The sequence below is a fragment of the Corvus kubaryi genome, unplaced genomic scaffold (genome assembly GCF_017639235.1).
Source record: "Corvus kubaryi isolate FWS band 111438036 unplaced genomic scaffold, C.kubaryi_AGA036_p1.0 37397, whole genome shotgun sequence".
NCBI lineage: Eukaryota > Metazoa > Chordata > Aves > Passeriformes > Corvidae > Corvus > Corvus kubaryi.
In genome coordinates, this window is record NW_024581136.1 from 426,579 (window position 1) to 439,951 (window position 13,373).

At 42.8% G+C, this 13,373-nt stretch overlaps 1 protein-coding gene across 1 annotated transcript in view; it reads right to left on the minus strand.

Annotated features, from left to right (window-relative positions):
* GPC1 (glypican 1) overlaps window positions 1–9,865 on the minus strand; it is a 215,953-nt gene extending 206,088 nt beyond the window's left edge. Inside the window, exon 1 of the mRNA XM_042041842.1 lies at window positions 9,807–9,865. The gene's annotated coding sequence lies outside the window, so the exon portion shown is untranslated. The remainder of the gene's footprint in view (window positions 1–9,806) is intronic.
* Between the last annotated feature and the right edge of the window lie 3,508 nt (window positions 9,866–13,373).

Genomic DNA, 13,373 nt, shown 5'->3' on the forward strand with positions numbered 1-13,373 from the left:
GGAGCGCGGCCGGGAGCATCCCCGACCGGCAGCCCGCGGCCGGGCAGGGCGCAGACAGCCCCACAGCGCGGACAGCACTCGGGGGGCCGCACGCCATCCTTTGGGAAGGATGCGGTGACAACGCGCATCGAACCCTTCTTTGTCTGCGGCGCGGCCCGGGTGCTTAACCCGAGGAGCCCGAGTTCCGCCAGCGTGGTGGGAAAACAGCCGTGTAGAAGACTTAAATCATTCCACACTTAGACCGGCGAGGAGAAAGCAGTTCAGCTGACAGCCGGAGAGTGCCAGCAAGGTCCCGGGGAGGCTGAAAGTGCCCTTTTAAGAGCAGATGTGGGAAGAGAGGCAATTTTCTACGACAGATTGTCAGCTTTGGAGTTTATATCCTACAACAGCCTGCCAGCTCCTGAAACTGGTGCTCTGCAGCTCTGCCAGCCGCGTCTTAAGCTGCTTCCCACAGAAATGAGGCATCTGTGATCACCTGTGTGTCAAGGCAATGCCCGTGTGCTTCCCCCAAATGAGCTTGCAGGCTCTTGGCCAGCATCTAACTTGCTTCACGACAGACAGAAGACCCCGTGATCACTCCTGAGCCTTTGGAGAGCAGTTGTTCTCTGTGAAAAAAGGGGAGGGAATCTGCCCATGCCTCAGCTGGAGCACTTGTGTGCGCTTAAACCTTACAAGATAGCAGAAACCCCACACATAAACACCATCACTGTGCCTCCCAAAAACCTAGCAAAATTTATCAGAAACTGTAGCTTTTGGACTAGTCAGTCACCCAGATATGCAGGAATACATGGGAAACTGGTGTCGTTCATCTCATTGCTTCAGAACTGCTTGTTCTCCTGAGAAATGAGTAAGGGAGAAGTGACTGCAAAGTAGGAGCCACGGGGAGAGGAAGGATGGCAGTAGGGAAAAGTTGCTTCTTTCCTATGAAATCACCTAATGATTTCCTATTAAATCTTCCTAATTAGATTCATCTATGAGATATGGCAAAGCAGATTAAGAGGACAGGGAAAATCCCTGCAAAGACAGGGAGAATTTTGTAATGAAGATCATGACTAAGGTGACACATCATTACCACCAAAAGTTAATAGCTATGAGTCAGATACACCCCATACGGTCCAAATCTTAATTCTTTCCCTGATGACATTGCGCCTTTTGGCCTCTTGCATCATCTCTCAGTGATGCACAGTTTAGAAACCCAAGGCTCACAGAGTCCCAAATCTTGGTACACTTCATCTTGGAGCTTGCTTTGGGAGCTTTCTGGAGTGTGGAAATACTGTTCCTGGAAATATTGGGGGGGGGGGGGGGAGGAATCTGCCATGGATGGAGTCTGACCTACCCTGTTTTTAAATGAGAAGTCTTTTGTAAATGCAAAAATACTGCACACTTAAGAGGTTACCAAGTAGGTTATGTGGCATGAGGTTATTTCAGCCTGTACTCCTGGGGATTTATTTTAATTTTATAGCCATAGCCCTTTCCTCTCCCCAGGCTTTGAACATATCACTTGAAGACCTGTGTCAGACATTTCATCTAACTAACCTGACTACAATAACGACAGAAAAAACAAGCAGCAGAGGAATCTGTACATATATTGCTGTGACTGGAGGAAAATCAACGAGTGAAAATCAAATACTTGCAGACACACAGGTAACAACAGTCTCACTTGGGTCTGTTGAGGGGAATGAACTCCAGGAATGCAAACTCCAAAGAGACAAAGCACTTGATAGAGAAGAAAGGCAGAGTCATAAACCTTTTACCTGGTCTGGCTGCTACAGAATTAGTTGGGATGGGTGACATGAGGGACAAAAGCAGTACCTAACTCCTTTTTTCCTTCTCAAAGCCTGGGATTGGATACTTGTTGCTGTTGTATATTGAGTGCTCTGCCTGTAGTGACTTTGGGAAAGCTCTCTGTGAGCGAAGAGCTCTCTGCACTCATACAGCTACTGAAGTGCACTGAGACACCAACTGCTGGCAGAGAAAGAACTGGGACTGAAACCCTTGAGTTCTGGCCTTGGAACCATCCCCTGAGCTATAGATCATTTCACAGGCCAAAGTATTTCCCTTCTTCATATACATCTCACTTCCCCCAGATGGGTGACAGTGCCTGCGGCAGGGACTAAAGTCATGTCATTCCCGATAAAATCCTGGGAGACCACAGCACGCACTCTGCTTATTCATATGCACTCTGCTGTTCCCTGGTGAGACACCAGGCTGCCAGCCCCAGCACAGATCACACTGCCAGCTCCCAGGCTCTTCTCAGAAGCTACAGCTGAACTAAAAGTTCTGCTGCAAACCTCCAGGATTAAGTGACCATCAGCAGGTCATTTATCTCCTAAACAGTGGCAAGAGTGTTTCTTATCTAACCACCTGCCTTTGAGATGCTCACATACTATCATAATGAGACGCTTGTAAGTAGACAAATTTAAAATAAACCCAAGCTGATACGAGCTCTTCAACGGAGAAGATATCTGCAAGTCTGTACAGGATCCTATCCTGAGCAAACAAATCTTAAATGGTGAGGCACATCTCATTTTGCTGTTAAGTTTGTATGCACATGCAGGATTTGACCTAGGTACATTTTAAGCAAATTGAAATAAACATCTTCAAAGTGTCATGATGAAAATGTATTTTTGGCATCCATTATAAATTGGATTGTGTATATATCTGAGGACCAGATCCAGTTTCTGAACATCCTCAGCTAAAAGAATGGAACTTGGCAAAAAGTAAACAAAAGATTGTCCAGAAAGAGGCAGAAAGAGCCAGAACTGGTAAAGATAAAAAAGGCAGGGTAAAACACAAAGATGAGTAGACAAAATGCAGAGGAGGCAAAAAGCACACAGCCAGCCAGCAAGATAGCCAGAGGAAGACAGAAAATCCATCCTGCTCTGGAGATCACCTCTTGACAGTCCTGACAAAAAGCACTGTCCACTGAAAAGCTGATCCAAGCATTATGAAGCAAGAATGATGAAGAGCCAAATCATCTGGCACAAGTGGGGAAAGCTACCCTTTAAAAACAAGAAGTGAACAAAGAAGCTTTCTACAACCTCAATTTTCACAGAGATGTCTTTGTTTCTCTAGCACTTTCCAAAACTTTTGCAATGCAGTGGACATGCCTCTCTTTTTCACCTTGATACAAGTCAAGAACTGTACAGGCAGCAATGCAATTACGCCCACCAGACTTCCAGCTGGTTCCAAAATGGACCTATGTTGAGTTACATTTACAGCAACCTGGAGTTTGACAGCAAAACCGAAACAGGAAAAAACCCAGATAGCCATATTAAATTGCAGTGTATCCTTGATGCCACATAAAAGAATAGTGCATTCTCATTTGAATTCAGTGGTGTTTCTACTTTTTTCCCTATGCATCAAGTGCAAAGTTCACTCAGAATGGGGAGTAGGGAAGGAAGAGAGATGGGCAAAGCCTAACTGAGCTAAAGCTTCCTCGCTCTTACCAACCTCATGTAATGAAACCCTTTGCCCCTTTCCCTTAGCCAGTTTTATGATACTTTTGATTCTCTGGCAGCATCAGCAAATCTGGCACCTTTAGATTAAAAATCTTCATCAAAGCAAGAGTATTTTAGTACCTCTTCTGCCCAATTCCTTTAATCTCTGAAATAGCTGTTTCCTGCGGGATTCATGAAAGCCCCTGCTGGTCCCTGCCCCCCAACACTGGCTGGTGTTCAGCAGAAGCTGGACATGTGTTTTGCTGAATCAAATCGAATTAAGTTATTCAGAGGATTTACTAGATTACACCTTGCTATCTGCAGCTACTTACTTCTTCACCGTTCTCCCTTCATTGGAAATCTGGCATCTTCTCCTCCCCTCTGCTCACATTCCCCCAAGAAGCCTTTCTGACATGCGCAAACAGCATGTGTCTGGTTGTTTTGAGCACCAAAAATATCAGATCAATCCCCTTGAATTGCTGGGGCATCTATGTACAACCGACAAATCCAGCTTGATCTCAGTTGACTTTGTAAGACACCATTTGCCTTCCCAAAATACTAAGACCTTCTGGGATTTGTGTGCCCAGATTAATTAACCAAGGATAGTGTTCAGAAGATGTACAGAGTTGGGGACCCTTCCCAGGTCTTGAGGGAACCAGACTGAGGCCCCAGGGCAAGGACAATCACAATTCTGGCTGCCGAGTAATACAGGAAGAGGGGCTGCACAGAGGACAAGTGCAGCAGTGTACGCCAAGGCTGGGCCAAGCTCCTGTTTGAGCCTTTGGTGGAACAGACCAATTCCCTTTAAATGGAATGCTGTATTTCCCCAGTTTGGCTAGTACTAAGAATATTAGGAACAACTAAGTAATGTCAGACAGAGAATCTGGCTAATGCAGGTAATTGCCACTCTGTGCTGTGTTTTGAATTGAACCACCCAATTTTACAGCAGCAACTTAAAGGAATGTATTGCTTAATGACCTCTTACCAATGACTCCAGCCTGCTAGACTGTACTTGTATTATATATGAGTCAGAGATTTCTCAGCAGAAAGAAGTCTAAAAGGCCAAAAAATAAATAAATGCCATAAACTTGTTAGAGAAACTGCTGCTAATTTGGTCTGCCTCAGGAAGTACATTTCATCCTTTCTGGACACTTTCAGTAAAGCTTTTCCCACTCTCCAAAACATTTGCAGTAATGAACAAAGAAGATGGACATGGGACTTGAATTTGGTTTATGCTGGATAAGCAGAGCTTGCCTGGATGGTATGAAATGGCTCAAAATTTCTCCCAAAATTAGATGAGAAACGTGTCCTTTCAGCATGCTCCTATGATGATGTACAGAAGATTCCTCCCGCTTCCTGCAAAAGTTGCAATCAGATGACTTCCTCTTATAATTCAAGAGATTATGTCCTGAACCTAACTGCTTTTGAAAGAGATTTTTCAGGTAAAAAATCTCCCCTCATTCTCATTGTCATCTGTATGTGGCACTGACCTAAGAAAAACACGAGCAGGAACACACTCTGTTCCTAGGAATGCCAGCTCAACAGTGTGTTCCTGAGCACTAGTCCAAGGTAAATTGGTGTGGGATAAGCATCCCAGACTTCTTTGAGAAGAAAAACTTACGGCCATGAAGAAAGATGTGTGGACTCACCATACGGGCATCTGGCATCCCTAATGGAACTTCTCAGCTGGCACTTTATCCTCAGCTGTTGCTACATTAAACACTACAGACTAAAGCACTTAGATGAATTAATACAATTATCTTGCATTCTGCTCAAGTGTTTATTTTTTTCCCCTCACATTCGGTTAGGTACAACATAACCTGTTTTTCTAGGGAAACTGACTGTGAGGAAACACTGACAGCACTGTATTAAAAGCACCCAACACCTCCAGCTGGGAGCAGAGGCTCTCCCACTCCAGGCTATGTCTGTGCTACAGGAAACACCCAGCGCCGAGCGGGTGTCAGCCCGTGGAGCAGGTAAACCTGGGTTATCACCAGGTAGCTGGGAGGACAGCTCACAGCAAATGTTGGGCAGCTTTCCACACACAGGGGAGAAAATCTGACCTGGAGTTTGGAAATGTGTCCTTCCCATGCCTTTTTCTCTGCACTGTTAGTGAGATAATTACCAGGTGACACACATGTTTAATGTGTGCCAGCTTCACTTCCGATGTAACTGTACATGAGCAGAGTTACAGCTGGAATGAATTTGGGCCAGTGTGTTTTTCATTTTGAGATCTATGCATTTTGTAACACAAAGACAGTGAATGTCTTTGTGTCTATGGCTACAGCATTTTAAAGGTGCTCCAGGACCAAGCCTTCAGAAGACAGTGTGATGCCAGTGTAGGTACAGCAGTTCATCCTGGCTGAAGATTAAGTACCCTTATAATTACACATCCTCGTGTAATATCACTGTTTCTTTGATCAGCACCACATAAACATCCAGAGTTGGATTTTTCAAGATGCCAGACAACACAAACCCATCTTCTTAAGATTAAAAATAGAGCTCTTAATCTGATTTCATTTCCTCAACCTGCTAGAAGCCAGAGAGCATGAATACAAGGAGATGCAGAGACATGGGGTGTTAGAAACTCACCAGGACACTCAGTTCTTTCCCACCAAGTTTTCAGTTTGTTGGTTGGTTTGTTTTTACAGTGCTACTTTTGAGTATAGCCTTCAAAATAAATTATTTGTAATAGCTATGTATTTTCACACCACAGACATAGTTTTGTGTTAGGAAGGACTTTTCTTCTGTGGCTGAAGGAGCAAAGCTTAGTTCCCTTGCCTCTATTGTAGCAGATGCCAGGGACATCGCTTTTTAAAGCATTTTAAATAGAAGTTAGTGGACTGGGGGACCCTGGAGCACACTTTCAAATCTTCCTTGCTGCCTTACAAAAGCTAAGCAGTTAGGTGCAATGACTCACTCACACTGACATTTTTGGGAGAGAATGATGCCTTTTATAATAACATTGATATTCCTCCATTGATGTCTCAACACTAGCTAATTTAGAAAAGAAACATGTAGTGCAAGGTTGAAAGGTCACAGGCCAGCCAAAGAACTCGTGAGATCATGGGACCATGAAAGAGGCTTTGGCTTTAAAATAAAATACCCTTTTTTCTTTTTGTTTCCTTCTTTTAAGGAAGAGAAAACTTTTCTGAAAGGCCAGGAATTTAATCTGAACTCTTCTTTCACATACTGTACAAATAAAAACTACACTGCAGAACTACTTGGGGGGGTTCAGTAGAGTTTATCTCCAGAGGTCACTTTAATCTATATTGAGTAGAGAAATAGAGGGAGAAGGAAGGACACACATTTACTTTTAGAAAGCTGCCAGACCTCTCTTTAAGCCCTGACGTTACCATTGTTAAGCCAATACCCTTCTTAGATTATTTTCCCCACAGTCTAGTGGGGACTCTGCAGCCTAGTGAGTGTGAAATTAAATTATGAAATATTGGATTATTTGTGGCTGTTCTGTTCTGATCTATCCACACCATTCTTTTCCTTTTTCCAGTCTCCCCTATTTTTCCCGTCAGATTTAAAGGAAAAGATAAACCAAAAAAAGCTTACAATATAATAAACTTGCATCCATAGTGATGTGACTGATGTTTGCACCTTCAACAGACTTTAACACAGATTCAGGTTTGATACTAAAATCAGGGCCAGATATTCTGGCTTTGAGTCCTTTCAATGACTGCTAGCTCACAAAGTATTCCTTTTTTTTCTTCCCCAAAAGAGGACTCTGTTAGTTTCTTCCCAGTATTATGTGAATATAAAACTAATTACAGTCTAATTGAGACTCTTTCAGTTTCCAAGTGAAACAGAGCATCCTTTCCTTTATAAAGAAATTTGGAAATGTTAATGTGGGATATCAAAACGAGTTTGCAAAAACAAAGGAGGCCTAATGTGCTGTGTTCCCTCTTCCTTCCAGCGCAGCAGCTAACAAATATTATTTGTTGATACAATATATATAGTTCCTATATCCTAAGTATGAGAATTTGCTATTAAACCAATTAGGCACAGAGTGCTTTCATAACTATAGCTGCTCAAAATGAAAAAGACAAAGTGGTTTCCTAATGGAACATGCAACTGATAAGAGATTACTCTTTCATGTTTTCAGATATTAAAAAAATAAAGACTGGCTCCTACAATGAAACACTGTATTTTATCCTTGCTGTCCTCTCAAACTTGCATAATAAAATGCTTAATTTCTGTGCTTTCTTGTTTTTATAACATTAACAAGGTCCATAAAGTCTGAGGTAACCAAGTCCCCTGTGAAGCTTGCTGAGCAGTGAGAAGAATTTACCACACTATCAGAAACTGCATGGATTTGCTTAGCCAGGGAAGGACTTGTACTGGATACCAGCGTATGCAGAGTTCTCTGCTTAGAAGGAGACTGACCCAGTGTCACAGGAGAGAGCTTTTTGAAATCTCTAACTGCCTGTCCTTCCTAACTCCAGCCTGGTGGGAACAGGAGACTCCCTTCTGACTCTCTTGACATAAGAAGCTCATGAAGTGCTTGGCTGTAATGAACTTGTAACCTGCCTTGCACTGTGACACCCTGTTCCCATACACGCTGCAGGCTCCAACACCTGTGTGATTGGCATCAGCCTGATAGCCCGGGTTCAATTACCAATGCCAGTATGAGAATTTAGAGCTGTTCATTTAATAGCTGCTCCCATGACCTCAAGGCAGACAAAAGCTGACCCATCAATGGCTGCCATTGATTTGATGGGTCACAAGGCAAAAACACCGTGCAGTGTGTCCACAATGGCCTTCTTGGGTATGGAAGCACAGCAGTGTCTGTAAATCCTTATAAATTATACCACTATACTATCTAACCTTCTTATGTAGGCTTGGACAATTTCCTCCCTCCTCCCATTGCTCATTTTCCACAACTCACAAATGTCTGTTTCACACAAACAAGAAAAATGAGCTGGCAAACACCCTGCCCATAATTCAATTTTAAGGCAGAGAAATACAATTTTCCCCAAATCTTTCCTTCTTAATGTTTTGTGAAATGAACTGTTCAAAGCTATCTATTGAAAAGGAGATGAAAATCCTTCCCTTCCAAAAAGAAGCATAATGAATGTACTTTTCATTCTTCAAGAGATGCAGCATAGCCTGCCAGAGAAAGTCCTCTTATTCTCCATTTATGGGGCTTGATTAAGTGTTCTGTTCATGTGGATTTGAAAGTTTTGATGCGATTCTTTTAGTCGCTGCTTTTGTATATGAAAAACAAAATTTGAGATAGCCAAATGCAGAGGTAAAACCACAAAATTATTTTTGTCAGCTCAGTAGGGATGACTGGAACCTCTTTGCTCAAACTCTCCTTAACATTAGTGGGAATGTCACACTGCTGTTTATCCCAGATACCACTCTTGGCTGGAGAGATCCCGAGGCACAGAGTGCTGGAAGCTCAGAGGGTCCGTGTGGAAGCACTGTTGTATGCTCTTCACTAGTGGCCATTGCCAAAGTCAGCCCTGTGCTCTGCCCCTCTCTCACATGCACTTTGCAGACTCTCAATGTACTAATGTGGTTATCTGAAACCATTTCAAATTACAGCTGCACGAAGAACAGCATAAAGGATTCAGCCTCCCAGAGAGGCTCTTTGTGCACTTAGATGCCTCCAGAGCAGCACATCATTCCCAGGACCAAGCAGATTAGCTCCAGGGCTTCTGTATGCCTGGAGAGGGATGCTGAGGACAGACTCCTACCCTTTGTCCTGTCCTGCAGTGTGCCAGGAGCCTCCTGTGAATGGCTGTGCAGTCTTCACTCTCAGGGCAGTCCAGAGAAGTGTGCTGTGTCATGTGATACTTAGGAATACTTTGGGCAGTAACAGGTACAAAAACCCTCTGAGATTTGTTAATGTCTTTGGTGTGGTCCCCTTTCCAGTTTGATATTTTTTTGTACCACATACATATAATGATGCCAACAAAGAACACAGGTTACAGCTACCCGGGAAAGTTCATAAGAACACTTCACTCATCCATCCTGATGAAACCTCTCAGCACGTCTGTGCAAACCCTCCAGTAACACCGTACATAACCTTTCTCTTCTCCCACACTCCATGAATCTCCCTGCTTTCCCTGCCTGATGGTTTTGTCCTGTACTCAGCTAGAGGGGCTACTTTAGGATGCTTTTCTTCCTGTTTGGGCAGATTGTTTTGCCTTTCTAATGCTCCTCCTGGTCCTGCCAGTCCTGGGAGCACGAGGCTCAGAAGGGGAACTGAACTCACATCTTCCTAAGAGCAATCACAAAAGCTGAGGTGGATGAGCTTTAATTTCCCTTGTTTTGAATTCCATCAGCAGTGACCCACAGCCATGAAGAGGTTTTGTCTGCATGCAGTAATCAAGAAAGCCAGGAACTCACCTCAGAAGTTGCTATGCAGGACTGCTTGTAGCCTTAGCTCTGAATGATTCATCAATTTATTTGATTGACAGGGTTGATAGAAGGTCTTAAGGGCTCTCCTGAGAATCAAAATCAAAAGAAAAATCCATATGTGAGGGTGCTCTATATCTTTCTAAAGCTTCTCTTATTTGGGAACTAAGCTCATCTACTTTTAATTTCATATAATGAGAAAGTATGGACTTACCTTAGTAAGAACATGGCAAATATTAATTAAGTACTAGCGACTAAAAAGAATATCAATAGCGACCAGGGAGGATAAGTCTGAGAGACTGGGGTTTAGACTGTAAAAAAATAATAACCAGAAAGCATAGGAATTAAACAAAGTGCTTGTTAGAGAATATTGAAAGCAGTGGGATAATAACAAATGTCCACTTTTCACCTGTGACAATGGAGACAACTCCTTCCTAGAATTAAGTTGCTGGTCTTTCTGTACATGGTGCTGTTAGAGTGGAGTACCAACATCATCACTGTTAGATCACTTACTTAATGATATGGAAGCATCAGATTGTGCCTTAATGTACCCTTCTCCCCTAGACCATGTGGTGGTTTTAGGCTGACCTCATGAAGCTGAAATACCCATTTCTAAGAAACCCTCTCATGGAAAAAAGTCAAAATTCTATCATTGTTGCTCCTACACTGGCAGAATTTCAGGGGGATACGTGACTGACCTGCTGTATCCGTGGCTTCCTTCCCAGCTGAGCTAAATCAGTTAACATCAGCTCGGGATCTGCATCACATTTCTGGTTTCAGAATGAAACCTGTTTTATTAGGAGGACAGAGACAAACAAACTATAAATAAAACTGCATAAGGACTTTACAAATCAGTGCTTTAAAAACTTTTCATCAATCTAACTGCTGCTCTGCTCTCTGTGATGCCACTTTATCTCAGCAGAGACACAGGCAGCCTGTATTCTTTTAACCTCAGCAGGCTGTCACTGGTCTTTGCTATAGCAGCTGTCTCATAGCTACCACTAGATTTCAATTAAACCAGGCTATATTTAGGGTGAAAATAGGGTTATTTTCAACTGCCATACCTGCCAACTTTTATTCACTCTCAGCAGTAGTTATTTTATTTGATGTACCTGGTTTTAAGCTGTGCCATCCATAAAATTAAAAAGATACCCAAAACTGTGATGTATTTTACATTCACATCACCAAAAATCTATCATTAAAAGCAGCAGTTCTCCAGAGAAGAACACACTTTAAGGTGATAAATAACAAAATGCTCTCTACACACAGCCAGGGTTGCTAGCACAGCCTTGCCATGGTGGGGTGATACAAATGATTCTCTGGTGCCAAGGAGAACTAAACTGAAAAATGTATTTATTTTTCACTGATCACAGGGGTCTGTTGCTAACATGGAAAGACTTGATGTGTGGAACATCAGTGGAGCACTTTTGTGTGGTGTTCCAACCCAAAATGCTTGTTTTAGGGACAGATTATATGATTTGGGATTGAATAGCTCTGTCTCCTCACATTTTCACTTCAGATGATCATTCCTTTCCTCCTCTTCTATCAATACCACATGTGCTTTGTCAGCAGAAAATGGGTGAAAGCGCCATTAACAGAGACCTCAACCCTTGTTCCCCTTCCTTATGATGGGAAACACCATATTACAGTATTCCAAAATCCTGTAATGCTCAGCCCATGGTCAGTGTGATGCACTGTCATAAAAATCTGTTCCATGCACAGACACACTGGGACACTGACCTGGCATCAGGAGTGCCTCTTTAAGAAAACGTGTGAAGAGCCCATGTGTTTAGATAATGCAATTACCTGCATGAAAAGATGGGGCACATTTTTACATGAACAAGAAAGAAAATCTTATTTGAGTCATCTAAAATTTAATAGGCTACGAACATGGCTAAAGCAAAAGATAACCCTCTCATGCAAAAGCCTTCTCATAAACAGTCTGTAATTACACTTGCTGCTGCTGTTTGGTTGATGGCACAGGCTTTATTAAGTGCAAGAGCTGTTTTTCTGCAAGGAAGCTTACTGGGGAGTGGATTAAAACAAGCATGATCACATCCTGACATGCATAAAATGCTGATTGTCTCACTTGCCCTATATGCCAAGTGCTTACTCTTGCAAGGTATTTGGAGCTGTCAACGCCAGCTGAACTCAGAGAGGCAGAGAGGTGCTCAGTACATCTTAAAAAGCCCTTGGCATGGAGAGTGGGCCTCAGACACACTTGATGTTTGCCAATAAAACATACCATGGGAATGATGGCAATTACAGAGCAACTATTTGTGTGAGCATTACTGGAACTCCACGGCCTCCTTCAGAGAAAGGACGCTGGCAAGACCGAAGGGGGATGCAGAAGTGCTACAGCTCTGGCTCAGAGGCTGGAAACCTGCCTGACCCTGACAGACTAAATAAAGCGAACCTGTGGCTCATTGCATTCAAAATACAACATGAAAACAAGACCGTTTAAAGGGCCAAATGGAGACACTGAGAATGCTGGAATGGTTATACCTTGAAGCTCTGCGATGCATTCTGCCATAGCCTTCAGCTGTGTATGCTTGGGTGTATTCATCACCTCCTTCAGCTGGGGCATAAAAGGACAGGGCATACCAGGGCACACTCATGGGGGCATTATTCAACATTCTGCTTTAGCACTGTTCTTCCAAGCAAGGCCCTAAATGCTGCCTTGTTCGCTGTACTTTCACCAAGCCCAGCTATGAATATAGAACACTTAATTTTTATTGGTTTTTTTAAGTGGCAAGATGGTATCAGAACACTTCAAAGCATCACAGAATGTATTTCCACAACAAAGATACCAAATGCTCATCCAGGCTGCCTTTTTTTTTAACTGGTAAAAACAACCCTTCCCTCTCCTTATTCTTGCACAAACTGGATCATTTTGGCTGAAACTTACAAGAAAAACAAAACAAAAACCAAAAACCACTACAAGTATTTCCTTACTTTGGAACGAAAATAACCCTGACTGGAAAATGAACCTAATGGTTCCACTTTGGCAAAATGATAAGCAATTGGTAAGAAAAGAATCCTACAGTGAGAAGCATGGAGCAACCATTATATATATCGCCTAGGCTGTTAAAGAGTGAGTTTAGTCCTAAGTGTGTGTGTGGAGAGGGAATTCCTCAAAGCAGAGAAGGATCTTCATTACCTGAGAGATACAGGTGTAACAAAAACCTCTAAATGGCAGCGATTCAGACGAGATAAGATTCTTCTTTTTTTAACCACCAGCGAAGTAGATATGAGAGCAGCCCATTCAGGGAGGTGTTAAAATTTCCATTTCTTGAAGTCTTAGAATCCCCAGCAGACATACAACTAAAAATACATTGGTTCCAACAGATGCTGGGAGATCAGTGCCGGAATCTTCCAGTGCAGTGGCCAGAGCTGTGTAGGATGGCAGGCTACAGAATTCCTTCTGCCCCCAAATGCTCCTCTTCATACAGTGAACACACTGAATTACCATGACTATCTTGTCAAGTGCATGAGATTTTTTTGTTCTGAAACCTATGCCTATTGCTTTTTGGGTAGTTGGAGGTCTTTAAATTATTT